This window comes from Xiphias gladius, chromosome 2, assembly GCF_016859285.1.
Source record: "Xiphias gladius isolate SHS-SW01 ecotype Sanya breed wild chromosome 2, ASM1685928v1, whole genome shotgun sequence".
Lineage (NCBI taxonomy): Eukaryota > Metazoa > Chordata > Actinopteri > Istiophoriformes > Xiphiidae > Xiphias > Xiphias gladius.
Window position 1 is genome coordinate 22,091,963 of NC_053401.1, and position 15,037 is coordinate 22,106,999.

Below are 15,037 nucleotides of genomic sequence, written 5' to 3' on the forward strand. Positions count from 1 at the left end.
GTATGAGGAATTTAACCCACTGTCTCCTGGTAGCCACCCTGTCTTTGTGTTCTATCCAGACTGACAGACTGTGAACAGAGTTTGCAGAAAAATACATTCGAGAAAAAAAAAAACTGAACTGTGACTGAGGTGATTATCACATTGGTGTTTTTGAGCAGCTTCCCAGGCTAAATTGTAACAAATCTCTTTTTTTCTTCTGTCATTTCAGGATCTTCTTAGCACTGCTGACTGCTGATCTATGGTTTAAGGAGCAACAGTGAAGAGCCAGAGGAATCCTGGGTCTGACGTAGGTTCAGTCCCCTTTTACCCATCATCTCATTATCCATTTCCCTTGCTTGACTTAAATCTGTGGTCTGATACTTGAGTCTTTGTCTTGTTATATGCCAGAGGCTCTTAGACATATTTCTGCTGTTGTTGAGATTCAGATTCAAGGTGAGACCTTGTGCGTCTTGACTTTAAAATCAGTATCATCCTTAAATCACTCAAGACCAGACAAGGTCTGTTCCTGTGTTAAACAAAATATGAGTGTTTTTCAAACCAGCAACTGGACTTTAATTAACGAAAGTTAAAAGTAGTGGTTACAGTCAGTCCTCACTGGATTATGTTGCATGACATCTGAGGCGAAGTCTGCGGTTAAGAGGGAGTTTTGTGCAAGGATGTGTATTCTGCTGCTTATTGAAATCAGCACCTGCAAACCTACGAAAATGTGCCAGCCAGCTAACCGTCAAACTGTTGGCTAAATGCATGGGAATGTGAACACAGTGTGAAATGTGTTGCTGTGTTGTCCTACTTTGATGGCTCTGTTTGGACCAGACTTTATAATCACTGTCAGTCAAAACAGCGATCAACATTTCTTAATAGTAGATTATGGGATTATGACTAGCTCTAATGACGGTTGAGTGGTCTACTTTGGCGCACAGTACTTTGATTGTTGCTTATTTATCATGGATATTTATACAGTATCAATATCAAGGAGAAAAAACAAGTTTTTAGAGGTGTTGATGGTAAACAATGGAGAGCAACTGGACACATATTTGAGTTTTATAAAAACCATAAAAAGAAGTAACTGTACAGTAGAAAGCAATCTGAATCAGTTTATATACATTGGAATAAAGACAAGGTTCAAGCAAAAAGTCCAACTGGTCTCTGGTTTCAGCTCTTCTAGAAAGATTTGCTGCTGTTCTTTGATTTATATCATTATAAACTGGATATCTTTTGGTCTGGGGGGGCCCGCATTTGAAGTTGTCACCTTGGGCTCTGGGAAACTGTGTTCGATATTTTTCACTGATAATTAATTAATTAATTAATTGAGAAAATAATCTGCAGATTGTTGAAGATCAGCGATGGTTGTAAAAATGGTTAAAGCAGGCCTCTGTTTTTCATCTGTTTAAAACACAATCCAGATTGTTTTTTTTTGTAAAATGCATAGCAAAAAGCAGTTGGCAAGACTTGGCTTCCTCACTAAGTTTAATTTTGCTGCTTTGATTTCCAATTAAAATGGATTTGTGTTTGTATTTGGTGATTTTCTTTCCAAAGTATAAAAATGTGATTAGTTGTAATTGATGGTGCATATATGTCATTGTAAATAATTTTTTTTACGTATTAATTTATTTTTTGAATCTTTTGGCTTCCAGAGATTTGTTTTATTATTATTTTACCCTACTCTACTACACAGCACTGTACTGCAGTAGACTGAAGGTACTTTGAAGATAGTGTGTTTTCTGGCACTCTTCACTCTTCTCCTCCCATCACGGTGTTCCTACTGGTGCCTCCACATGCTGCCTCTACGCTCTTTGTTCCACTACATTTGGGTGTGTGCCTATGTGTGCCTGTGTGTGCTCCTCTATATGTGTGTGTGTGAGTGTGCATCAAGAGAGCATTTTGAGGATGGGTTGGATCTCTCCGTCTGCTCCCCCACCCCATCTTCCCCGTGTAACTGGAGGGTTGTGTGTCTGTCAGTAGCAGTGTTTGATGTTGTTGAGTGTAAGCCTGCATGGCATGTGTATGTCCGTGTGTGTTTCTGTATGTGATGTGCAAATGAAGAAGGGGGGAGTGTGTAAGTGAATCTGTGTAGGCTTGTGGTGTGTGAGTGGGAGTATGCGCTGGTGAATGTGTGTAAAAAAGAGAACAAGATAGAGAGAAAAACACACTCATATACTGTATGCATGCACGCACACACGTGTGTTGAATTCCTCTGTAGGTGTAGTGTAGAACCCCCCCCCCCCCCCAACACACACACGCACACACACACAACTCCAGAGACCAGCATGTTCGTTATTCTTCCTAAAAGAACCATTAAAATTTCATCAGTGCAATGCAATCTGTGGCAGGGCGGGGGTAGGACAGTGTGCACGAGGGTGTGTATGTAGGAGACTCAGCAGGGTGAAGGAGAGGGAGGTTGCATCCTCCACTCATTCACCGCTGCCTGCCTTCATGCCTCTCTCCTCCTCCTCCTCCTTTTCTTCTTCAGCTTCTTCTTCTCTGGTGGCTGGCTCGATTCCCTCGCTGAGAGCATGCCGATGCGGAGATAACGCCTTCTCTCATGATGTGAGCCACCAGAATACCTCCCCTCCTACTCCCTCCATCCATCCCACCTCATTCTACTACGACTACTCCGTCTTCTCACACAGACAGGCAGTGGAGGAGGCTTTCCTCAGGCTACAGGAGGAAAGAGTTATCATCCAGGACGAAAGGGTTAAAGGTGTAGTTGGAATTTTCTCTCCTGGCTTGCAGGCGGGTTTGGATATGTGAGGTACGGAACGCACATTCACAAGATTAAGAGCTGAATCCTGAGTGGAAAATCTTTTTGAATGGAATCCTCCTTTAAACTAGTGCGTGGCTGGAGATTTAAAGGTGAGCCATGCATTTGATTCCTACTACTGCCTAGCTCCTCGGCGACTCACTTGTTGATTAGCATGGAAAGAAACCACGTGACTGATGCGTTTCCTTTGTAACAAACTTTTTGGAGTTTTGTGTTTCAACCTGTTAATTAGACTGATCCAGCGTGTCATACTGGCGTTTCTTGTAAAGGTGCGAGGCTCATTAGCGCCGCCCTTTTTCTGTTTTGACCAGAAACACGGGGAAATTAGCAGCAGCCTTTACAGACCACGGGAAGTGAGCGAGTGGTGCATTTCCTCCACAAAGCCCGTCACCCCCCCACTTCCACCACCACCGCCCGATCCCATATGTTGCTTTGTTTTTGCGAGCACGAGTGCGAGGCGCCGTCTCTCAGGTAGATCTGATGATGCTCATTGTGTCCTAATTGGGTTTCCCCTCAGCTGTGGAGGTTTTTGGTTTCTGAGCTGCTTAGATACTCACATGAAAGTGTTTGCGGGGTGGAGTGTGTGTGTGTGTGTGTGTGTGTGTGTGTGTGTGTGTGTGTGCGCGAGAGAGAGAGCGTAAGTGTTAAGCTGAGAGCTGCTGTGCATGTGTGTATGTCTGGCCAACCCTGTGAGGAGTGAGAGAGTGAGTCCAGAGCTCCTGTGAATATATGTGTGTGTTGTCGGTGACTATGCCTGTATGTGTGTAGGTGGAGGTGGGAATGAGTATGGAGTCTGTGTGTGTGTGTGTGTGTGTGTATTCGCAGGCCCATCTGTGGAGGTCCTGTGTGATGGATGGTGACTGACGGAGGGTGTGAGGTGTGTGAAGGAAGAGGAGGAGGATGAAGATGAGAGGCAGTGGGATGGGGGAGGGTGTTGGGAGGAGACAGGGAAACTGGTCTCCCATCTGTGTGTGTGTGTGTGTGTGTGTGTGTGTGTGTGTGTGTGTGTGTGTGTGTGTGTGTGTGAATTTAGGCAGTAGAGCAGTACATCACAGACTAGCTAATGGAATACTGGAGACTTGAAGGGTCTCCCGCTTCTCCTCCATCACCACACCTCACCCTTCCCTCCACGCAGCACTCTGTGTAGAGTGTGACACACTGGAGGGCATTCCCCGGTTTCAGTCAGTCTTTAGATTCTACATATGCACCAGACGGGTCAGGGACTGAAATGAATGACATCTAAGAGGGTTTGCAATACCTGAGTACCAAGTGCATTTTAATAATACACATCCCAGAATTCTGTTCAAATTTACAGGTGTATCAACCCTTAGGCGGCTTTTCTCTAGCTAGCCTTGCTAGCTTGTGTGCTAATACTGCAAGAGGTTAATCAGTGAAGAAGCACATAACACAACTGTCTAAAATTAGCAAAGCCCTCAACAGCAAAGGGGAAAAACGCAGTGAACGTTGTTAATCTTGGTTATTTCTAGTTCTTCTATCTTCATTTACGGTAGTTTTAACAAAGCAGCACCTCTCAGTGTGAGGTTAATGTAATGAATGGATTTATGGATTTTTATTTCATTACAAGCTGCAAAGGGAATTCATTTTCATGTAAACATAACTGCTAGTCAATCAGATTTTACAAAACTCATGTAAGGATCCTTTCAATACATGGTGCTTTCAAATTTCTGTATTACAGGCATCATATCACAGAATTTCACCTCAAATTCTGTAGGCTACTGAGTGGGTCCATCACAGAGCAAACGTCTTCCACCAGCTCTGTTCATATTGTCTGTCCAGACAAACATGACAAACCGCAAAGCTTAAGCTTAGTGTCCTCTCTCCCGGTCGTCAGCCCGGCGGCTAGTTAGCTAGCATGGTACCAACTGTCTTTAGCCGAGAAACGGAGAAGGTGAAAACTGATGAATGCGCATGACTATTTATCGCTGCACTCTATTAATGATGGTTCAACTTTTTCAACACGACACCAACTTGGCTTGCTGTGTTACCATGGCAACCACCTGTGTAAGAATGGTTTACTCTCCCACCAACACTGAATACTACTCTATGGAGAGGTGTATGTATTTAATGGTGATGTATTTTGAGTGGCTATAACAGAAAAAATGAATTTAATGAAAATCTTATTCACGTCTATACAATTTATGTAAACACGTTAATGAAGTATTATTATTTTGACATTCAAAGTAATATGGTTACATAATAAACTCATACACTGGGTTTTTGACTTATGCTGTCCTCCCCTTATTCTGTAGCCATGCTAGTGGCTTTGTGAGGCTGTACTTAGGCACAGAATTGCTTTGAGCTAAATGCTAATGTCAGCATTCTAAATGCTAAGAATGACAATGCTAACATCCAGATGTTTAGCAGGTATAATGTTTACCATGTTCACCATCATCTTAATTTAGCGTGATAGCATATTTACATTTCCTTTAAAGAATTATTAGACAAAGTGATGGTGACAGTTGAGGTTGAAGTTAAGGAATCACCAAAGTTATTACAATTAATCCTTAGAGGGGCTTGAATATATGTACCTAATTTCTTGGTAAATCATCCAATAGTTGTGAAAACATTTCACTCAAAACCACAAATGTCAACCTCATGATGGAGCTGGATGAAAAGTCAAATGATCATCAAAGTCATTTTGATTCACCCTCTGGGTACCATGACCGTTTCTATTAAATTTCATGGCCATCCATCCAATAGTTTCATTAGTTTAGACTTTTTCACTGAAAAACTAAAATCTCAACGTCATGGTGGCACTAGAAGAAAGGTCAGAGGGTCAGCAACGTCATCCTCAGGGTATCATGAATGTCTGTACCAAATTTCATTGCAATCCTAGCAGTAGCCGTATTTATTGAGTCTGGTGGGTGGACCGACCGAAAGACTGATAGACTGACAAAATGACATTGCCATCCCTAGAGCTATGCCAGTCGTATGGCTAACCGAAATAAACACTGAAAAGTATCAATGACTCTCAGAAATTCATATTCTTATGAAGGTTTTTCTTGCGGAATTATTTATTCAGCTAATTATTATATTATATTATATTATTTATTTATATTATATATTAACATTTATAACTAAAGTATTATATTCTATACAGAAGCACTTTAACCTGAATAAACTTAACTATATCAATTTAACTATGTCAACAGTTGCAACTCTGTCCACCTCTGACAGCAAATCACGAATTAAATAATATAGATCAAAACAAAAAGACTGTCTAAATGCTTTTGTTGAATTTTATTTTATTAGATAGAAGGAAACTGGAGCACCCAGTTAAAAATGCAGGAAAAAGGAAGCAAAGAAGCTACAGTGCAGCTCAAACTCTCCTCTGGTAAGGTCAGATGGGGCTTAGATTGGTCCAGCTGTGCTTCCAGCACATCTCTTGTTGGCCCTGGCGCGCCTCTGGTCAGTCGAGAAGCCCGTCTGGCGAACTAGAGTGACCCATGGGCCAGCCATGTCCTTCTTCATTCCCTCAAAGTGCAGGACATTAGCTATGCTCATACTCTCGTTCTTCTCTTCCTTGGCTCTAACTTTCTCGTTGTTGAGCTTGTGGTTCAGTTCTCGAATTTTTCTTATCAGGACATACCTTTGTTGACATGCCGTGTCTTTCTCTGCTGTGATGGCTTTGCATCTGCCCTCCACACCTTCAAAATTTTGAAGCTCTTTGCGTAGCTCCTGTATTTTGTCCAGGAGAACAGAATTCTCATGGTTAAGGCTTTCTTTACCTACTTTGATTTTATTTTACTTACTGCTTAAAGTCCTTTGTCATCTGAACTTATTGTAAAGCTCCAGGAATTCCTGTGTGAGGGTGGCCTTCTCATGGTAAATGGCATCCATCTGAGCTTTGATGCAATAATATTTGTTGAGCCAAGGTTTCGCATTTTCGTATTGTTCTTTCAGTTCTTGGATTCTACATTATATTCTACGTTGTAATTGAAGTCCATCTTGGCCCCTTTTTCCACTTCAGTGTTGTATATTGGGCTCTCATCATTTCTTGATCTTCTAGTTTTTTGGTCAATGCCTGAACCTAACGTTGGAGATTAATGGTGCGTTGACTTAAGGCGTGGTTCTCCTTCTTTGTTTTGCATTTCTCTTCCAAGTGATCTTGCCTGGAGATTGTCTGCTGCAGGTCCTGAACCTTTTGCTGCAGCAAATTATTTTGCTGGATCAGCGTTTTCTTTTCTGTTTTTATTGTCTTATATTCACCCTCCAATGCTTTGTGATCCTTAAGTTTCTTGTTTATCTCCACAACTTCTTGTTTGAGAATGTTGTTATTTTGGATTAGGTTTTGTTTTTCTTCTTGAGCAGACCTCCATTTTTTTTCTCCAAGGTTATTTGAGTCTAGAGTTTAAAGTGCAACTCGTGCACTTGTTTTTCAAGGTTTTTGTTTAAATCATTGGCTGCTTTTCTGTCAGCTTTTAGCTCTTTATATTTATGTTGTAAGTCTTGGCTATTGGCAAGCTTACTGTTGAGCTCATCTATTTGGAGATTCAAGGTGCAATTCTGTTTTTTTTTTGGCTTCTGTTTCTCCATTCACTGCGCAAAACTTGTAGAGAAGACTTTTTTGTCGTTTGTCTTTGTTGTTCTCCTGGAGGAGGGTGTTGTCCCTGTGAAACTCCTTGGGAATGACATGTTTACGCTGAAACATGTGTTTCAAACTTGTGTTTAGTTTTTGCCTACTTTTGTATACTACTGTATATAAAATGGTCTATATAGCAAGCTGTCTTATGGGTATTAAGGAGATAATACACTTTAACAATACATTTTTGTAATTTGTATACATCAAAGCACAGCGGGCACAGTTTTGTTCTCTTTTAGACTGTATACTGTATATGGAGAAAATGATGATAAAGTCTGCGTTGTTGACAAACACACAAAAGACAGATTCTTCATCTATAGCTCAAAACTCCTCTGATGTACATAGTTCATATAATTATGATGGGGCCTTTAAATGATCATTCATTTATACATGACAACTGTGAGATATTAATGCATGATGAATGTCATGACAAGATGAGGAAGAAATTGTAATTGTTAGCCGTGCTCTGCTGATGGCAATGTTGGTCGCTCAGTTGGTTCACCACTTTGATCCAGACTGAAATATATTGAACCATTGGATGGATTGCCATTAAACTAAGCAACCATGGTTCCAAGACAATGAATCCCATTGCTACTTTGCTGATACCCTGAATTTTCATTTAGTGCCAAAAGCAGGTCAAACAGTGCCTCCTCAGCACTTGTCCACCGAAATATGTCCACATCTACTGGGTGGATTGACACATTGACAATTATTGTACATTCGTGTTTACGAGATGACAGGTTCACATTTCTGGTTTTGAGTGACATGTCTCAGAAGCTATGGATGGACTGTCATGAAATTTTCTCCAGGCCTCTATAGTAACACTTTGGTGATTTGTAATGTTTTCTCGAGCACTGTCACCAGGCAAAATTTCCAAGTTTGGTTTATAACGAAATAACTTCAAAACTAATGTCATTCCCATCAACCTCAGCTGTACTTTGACTTACTACTCTTTAGCAAATATTAGTATACTAACACACTAAACTGAGATCTAAGAAGCTAAGTGAAAAATCTCTCACATATCCCTCAGTTTAATGAAAGTACACTACTAAATGGCTGTAGTAGCCCTTCACTCCAGGAATTAACACAATACGATAACTAGATGTAAGTTACTAATGTTTTCTGAGGCTGGCAAAAGTTTGTTCACGTCAATAATTATTGCAAACACACCAAGAAAACAAGCCGATAATGAAAATGTTAAACATTAGACCTGCTGGACATCAGTTTGTTAGCATTGTCATTGCGAGCATGTTAACATGCTGCTGTGCCTCGCAGAGCGGCTAACTTGGCGATAGACTCTATAGACTCTGTAGAGTTGGTTATATTTGATTCATTTTTGTAAATTTACCTCATCCATTGTAGCTCTAAACTTATGTAAATATGCATGCAATACATATGTATACAATACAACTTTCAAAATATTCAAAACATGCTTTGCAAATGCAAAAACTGCACAAAGTACTTGCGTGTAGTTTTTAAGATATTACTGGCATACAGTTTAGCCAGTTAATCCATATATTGATGTATGAACTGTGGGGAACCAGTGTTCTTTTAAGTACTAGATGACACAGTCACACACAGACATGGTGGCTTTATTCAGGAGCCACACAGAACCAGGGGATATTGGTGTTGTGCTTGAATGAACTAGAATATCTCAATTTGCGTTTTTCATTTTATTTATTTCCGTCCCTTCATCATTGCTGCTGGGCTGTGAAAACCCCTCTGATGATGTTAGCAGGAATCTGATTGCAACTACAAGAACTGATTTTCCCAACCATTGCCTGCATGAAGGGAAAGCACCCCCGCTCTCTAGTCCCCGTTTAGATGTCCCTCCCCCAACACTCCCCACCCTGTTGTGAATATAAAAAGATGATGCATTCGGCAATCAATGGTTGCAACACAGCTGTGCTGTTATCCCTCATTTCTGCTGGGGCCTCAGTGTGATTTAGTGACGCTCCTGAGGCTCAATAACCAGCACGGTGCACCACTGAGGGAGGGGGAATGTGCGTGTGCATTTGTTTTGTGCATGTGTTTGAATGCATGTTTGTTTTCATACAATGTATGTGTGTGTTCAGCATGTTGGCAGTGCGGAGCAAGGGAATTAAGAGTGTCTATCTGCAGAAAATGCTTGAATTTGTGTGCGTGTGTGTGTGTGTGTGTGTGTGTGTGTGTGTGTGTGTTTGTGTGTGTGTGTGCAAAGTCCCCCCCAATCCTATCCACCATACACCCCTCTGGGAATAGGGGTGTCTGCCTCGAAATATGATTTTAGCCTAACAATCTGTTTTATTTAACAGGGCAAGGCGCTCCCCCTGAACATTACTTTGGTGTGGCTGTGTTTTAAACGGAGTAAAATTGAGCCGCGCCCCGGTGCCGGCTGTATATCACTTAGGCAATTACAACCTTCACGGATCTACTGGTAGTAAAAGAGGTTTATGAGGCGCGAGCATAGGGAAAATGCTAACAGAGAAGGTGTTTGGTGTGGCGGGGCGAGGTGTGTCGAGCTAAAGGAGGAGGGTTAGCTTGTTTGATTTGCTTTGTTTTTTATTGTGTCGTGCTGTACTACGACACATCCCATTTTGACCCCTTAACCTCCGTTGGGTTTGTCTCAGTCGACTGCGCCTTATGAATGTGTGTTCAACAGTTCCACATGACGAATTAAACGACAGACTCCTGTGTATAATAGATTCAACCTCCCAGATGCCATCATGTGAATTTGAGATTTCACACCCCTGATCTCATCTCTCTTCTTCCTCTTTTGCTCTTTCTTGCTCAGCTTTAAAAACCTAAAAATTAAATAAAGATGTAGCCCCCCCCCCCATCTAATGTCGCCTCCTCCATCCTTCCCTCTCCAGTGATCCACCACAGCCGTAATGAGATTTGATGTTAATCCCGACACAATATCACAAGATTACGTGCCATCATAATGCTCGACAGAGGCACCGCTGACGGTGGAGAATGGGTTTGGCGCATGCAGAGGAGGCTCGGCTGGGTGAAAGCACATTAATGTAATCTAAGTGTAATTGAGTGGTAATGCAGCTTGTATGTAGATGAATGGAAGAGCGGGAAGGGTTTTTTTTTTGTTTCTCTTCCGTGTCAGACGAATCCAGGGAGGGAGACCAGGGACAACGTAATGACAAGAGAGAGAGACAGAGAGACACTGGATTTGCCTCAGCTAGACAGGAAAAGAAGAGACTGAAAGGGTGAAGGCGAGAGATTGCCTGGAGAAGGCAGGGAGGGAGAGAGAGAGAGTGATTATTTATCTCCCCACTAATGTCAAATTCTTGTAGTAAGAGTGGACTGTGCAGAGAATGTGATTAATGAACAGAGAGAGGCAGGAGAGGGGGGTTATACACAGAGACCACGGAAGAATTTTGGATCTCTACACTGTTAAATTCAATTTCATTCTCAAAAAATGAAATTCAGTCAGGAATGGGTTGAAGTCAACTGTAGATTGACGTAAACATTAGGAAGCAATTATTCACGACTGTTAAGAAGAAGAAAAAAGGGAAGAAACTTGACCATAGTGTGTTCCAAAAAACAAGATACAAAGAGTATTCACAGAATTTGCTATTTTGTGTTGAAAAATTGAGATTCACTGCACTGCATTTTGTGAAAAATAGTTTTAAAGAATTAGTTAATTAGTTAATAATTTTTATTAATGGACATTTATATGACATGATTCTTTCTCATATTTTTAATAGTATACTGCATTCTGTAAAAAAATTAATTAAAAAGACTGATTATAATGTTTGGATACTGTTTGTATGGTGACATATTGTGATTTATAAGTCATATGACTAAATGATGGACTGTATATATAAAGATAGAGGAAACAACTTCAGTTCCCACCCTGATCAAGGCACGATACCCAGAAATATTTGGGGATTAAAGCACATTATGGAAAATGTGGAAAAGAGTTGTGTAACAAGCTACAGTAACAATAAAATCAGGCAGAGGGGAGGAAGAAAGAAGAGAAATGAAAGGGCTGAAGAGAGAAAGAAGAAAGAGCACGCCAAAACTCAGCTTCTTGATTCTGAACGCAATAGACAGGCTTGTGTAAATACAAGAATTTGAGAATTTGAAAACATAGAGGTCATTGTGCATCTCACAAACAATTGTCCAGTTGTCCTATTGGCATCTCATTTCACGTGTCTTCTGGTGCATTCCTTGAAACTACATTCTCTACATTCAAATACAAGGTCTTCTTGAGTTTGCCACGTCTCTCCTAATTGTCTAAGAGCTCAAAACGTTCCTGGACATTGCTAAATGATGTCAGATAATAATGTTCGTAGAAATATGTTAAATCACACAAGTAAGTAGAACAAATGTACTTAGGAAGATGTTCCTCATGTGTTTGAAAATCTTTTGAGTCAACCCATTAAACTTTTCCACCCAAATTAGTTAGGTTTGCGAACTGCTTTTAAGAAATTACATCGCCAAGAAGTCGAATCAAAAAAAGTTACTAACTAACTAGTTAGTACCTAACGGCTCGCGAGCCAGTTGTGAAAATGCCAGTCAGTGTAGCTTGCTTACTGACAGTTAGCCAGCTAACTATCTTCTTTTTTTTTTTAACCACATGCCACCTTTGATAGACGTCAGTTCTGGCAGCTAACACGACACACATTCCAGTGAGAAAGCAGTAGTTGGCCAAGTAAAGTAGGCAGCTAGTAGCAATGATAATGCTAAATGAGCCTATACACAAAGTGAGCTGCCTATGCCGAGAGAAATTCCCTGTGTGTGTCGAGAAACATTAACTGACAGCACAGGTTAAAAGACCAGAAGGCCCCTGACGTTAGCATGAAAAAAACCAACGTCAGCATGAAAAAAACCAACGTTAGCATGCTGTTTGCCTGCTGCCCAAGTTAAAAGCGGACGCGCTCATTCATGTTATTATATTTGTAACAGTAGCTCTTTTGAAAGTCCTGCTTCTTCCTCAAAATATACAAAACACTGGAGAGATGCCAGATAAAATACGTTAATCCAAAAAGTCAGAGATGATTGAAGTGTAAACAGACAGAGCTTCACTCCTGATAAACTGCGTCAATACAGGATTTCATCAGTATCATTGATCAGCCACACAGATTCATTAAATGAGACTGCACGCCTGTTTATTTTAATAGTTTTTCTTCTGGAATCTTTAAGCATAACTACATGACACATTTTCCGCCCCAAGGCCATCAGTCTGCTCCTCTGTCAGCTGTCACCGATTCTCACACTGAAACTCTAAATGCATGTCAAACAAAGAGCCTGACAAGTGTTATCAATAAAGCACCACGAACACACAGTAAAAGTGTGAACTGTCTGACCTTAAAACTGGTGTCTATTTCTGCAGTTTCAGCTCAAAACACCACCGCCTTAATAAAATCCACAGCTCTGACCAGACCGCTGGAGCTAAAGCTAATTATACACTCTGAGCTAACAGGCAGGTATACCTCTTGGGATAATGAACATTTTCCATTCATTACACTCATTTAAATGTTGGTGTGACTAGGCGTTTATAAGGCAGACAGGCCAAAAACTAATCTCAAAGATAATGAAATAAACACATCTACCATATTTGCAGTTTTTTACCTCTGTTATTAGTTAGCTTTTCTCGCTAGCTACAAGTCTTGTTGCATGTTTGTAATCCAGTGGTGATTAGCCAGTTGCCTGCAGCTTCAAAAGTCTTAATAATTTCCCTTTTTATTGTCAAGTACATTTGTTTGAAATGGTTTAATATTTTGTTTAGTTTAATCTTGCTGCCAGTGTGAGATTTAAAATCCCAAGTGAGCATGGGTGCTTGGCAGGCTTTAGCTGTGACGGTCTTGATATCATTTCCTGAATCCTTTTGCCATCACAACCAGACACTGTGTCGTCTCCGAAAACAATAAACAGCAAGGTGCCAGAAAAATGTCAGGCTCGGGCAACTGTGTGCAACAAGACAAACAGCGTAAATTGACACTGCAACATGCATTCCTCAAGCTAATGAGCTGCTGCTTCTCGTGTCAGTCTTCACCTTCACAATAGTGATTACCGTGTTAAAGAGAGCCGGGATACTTGCAGCCCCACACACAAACGCACCCACATTTATGCTGCAGCCTTCTCTCCTCAGTTACCGTGACAACAGAAAAAGCCAAGGTTGCATTTGGTGCTGATTGTCGCTCAATACCAATTGAACATATTAGCAACCCTCAGCTCATTGTCTATCACTCCAGTGACTCCTGGCATGTAAAATCATGGTATTTACATGAGAACAGTTTGCCTTGCTTTTATTTAGCTGTTCACACATCTGAGCCTGCCAAAGTTTTGGTTGTATGACAAATTTCCAGCCATTGTGTTTGCTCGCGTGCTGTTGTTACTCTACCCCAGGCTTTAACATATTCTCAACCGCACTATTCTGTGTCTTCCTCTCTCACTCTGGTTCTCCTTGGTTTCTTCTCTCTCTGTCACTCTGCCTTCTAATAGTCTGAATTCTCCTCTTTAAGTTTTGCTATAAACACTGGGATATGAGGCAGATGACTGATCAAAGGCGTAGCTCACATTCAGCTGTGTGGATGTTAACCTGCGTCTGTCTTTATGCTCAGTAAACCTCAGGAACAGGTAGCCACGGACGCTTTCGCACCTTTTTTGGTGCGAGTTCTTCTTTGAGCTGCACCGTTAAGGTCCAGGGAGCATCAGATCAGATTGGATATGGATACGACTTAAACTTGAGTTTTGGTCTCTGAAACCAAGGAAAATATGTTGAAGTTACAGTTCGGTAGAACTACAAGAGAGAATAGTGTTGGCACTTCATTGTGTATTATTGCATGTCGTGGCTTTTAACTCGGACATGCTTTCATGTTTCTGATCCTTATGGCTAGTTATAGCTTCCTCCCTTGCACCTAGTGACCTTTCCTGGCCTTAGAATGTTTGGTGAAAGTAATATCCCAGGAAGAAACATTTTGTGGATCAACCACAACAGCATGTTCAGTGTCTAGATGTTCAGTTTGGCTGAGGCAGCAAACTGAAAAGTAAACACACTACTCTCATTTGGAGCCTGACTGTCCAGAGCCTGGAAAGATTCAAAGCGGTTGGTATCGTAGAAGGCCTCCTATCATACATTTCTCCTGCATTAGGACTGCATACACACCTACACACTTTCCACACACACATATTGCCTCTGCAGGCTTGTCTATGTAAATACTACAATGCACATTTTGCACAGCATTAATATTTACTGTATCATCTGGTTTCTTTGTTTCCCCATATGGTTCCCATTGCTATGTTGTGAGGTAGATATACTGTAATGTAGTTGGCGATATTTTATTCAGCTTTCAGTTACTTTATGATGCATTTGTGTATGAATTTGGGTTCATTTAAATATTTTGTATGAATTTTCTGTACATTTTGTTTCTGCTTGTTTCATCCAACCACTATAGTCCTATCGTCCAACCTTTTGCCTACTTACCGTATTCTTGCAAATGTTTAAGTGCAGAATATTAAAGGGTATACTGTACATTAGAAACAAATGAGCATATTGTAAAATAAAACTCTGGTGCCAACTCCTTGTCATTTGTAAAAGTGTGTTTTAAGTGTGCTGAGGTTTCTACTAGGGAGCTGCTGAGTTGTCACTGTAGTCCCCGAAGTGCTATATGTGTAGCATCTGTAATGTGGATCCCTACTGCATTTATTGGATTTTTCAGTATTATTAATGA

At 40.9% G+C, this 15,037-nt stretch overlaps 1 protein-coding gene across 1 annotated transcript in view; it reads left to right on the forward strand.

Moving 5' to 3' along the window:
• The first annotated feature begins 237 nt into the window (after positions 1-237).
• Positions 238-15,037, forward strand: part of nav3 (neuron navigator 3) — a 343,409-nt gene continuing 328,609 nt past the window's right edge. Inside the window, exon 1 of the mRNA XM_040143100.1 lies at positions 238-286. The gene's annotated coding sequence lies outside the window, so the exon portion shown is untranslated. The remainder of the gene's footprint in view (positions 287-15,037) is intronic.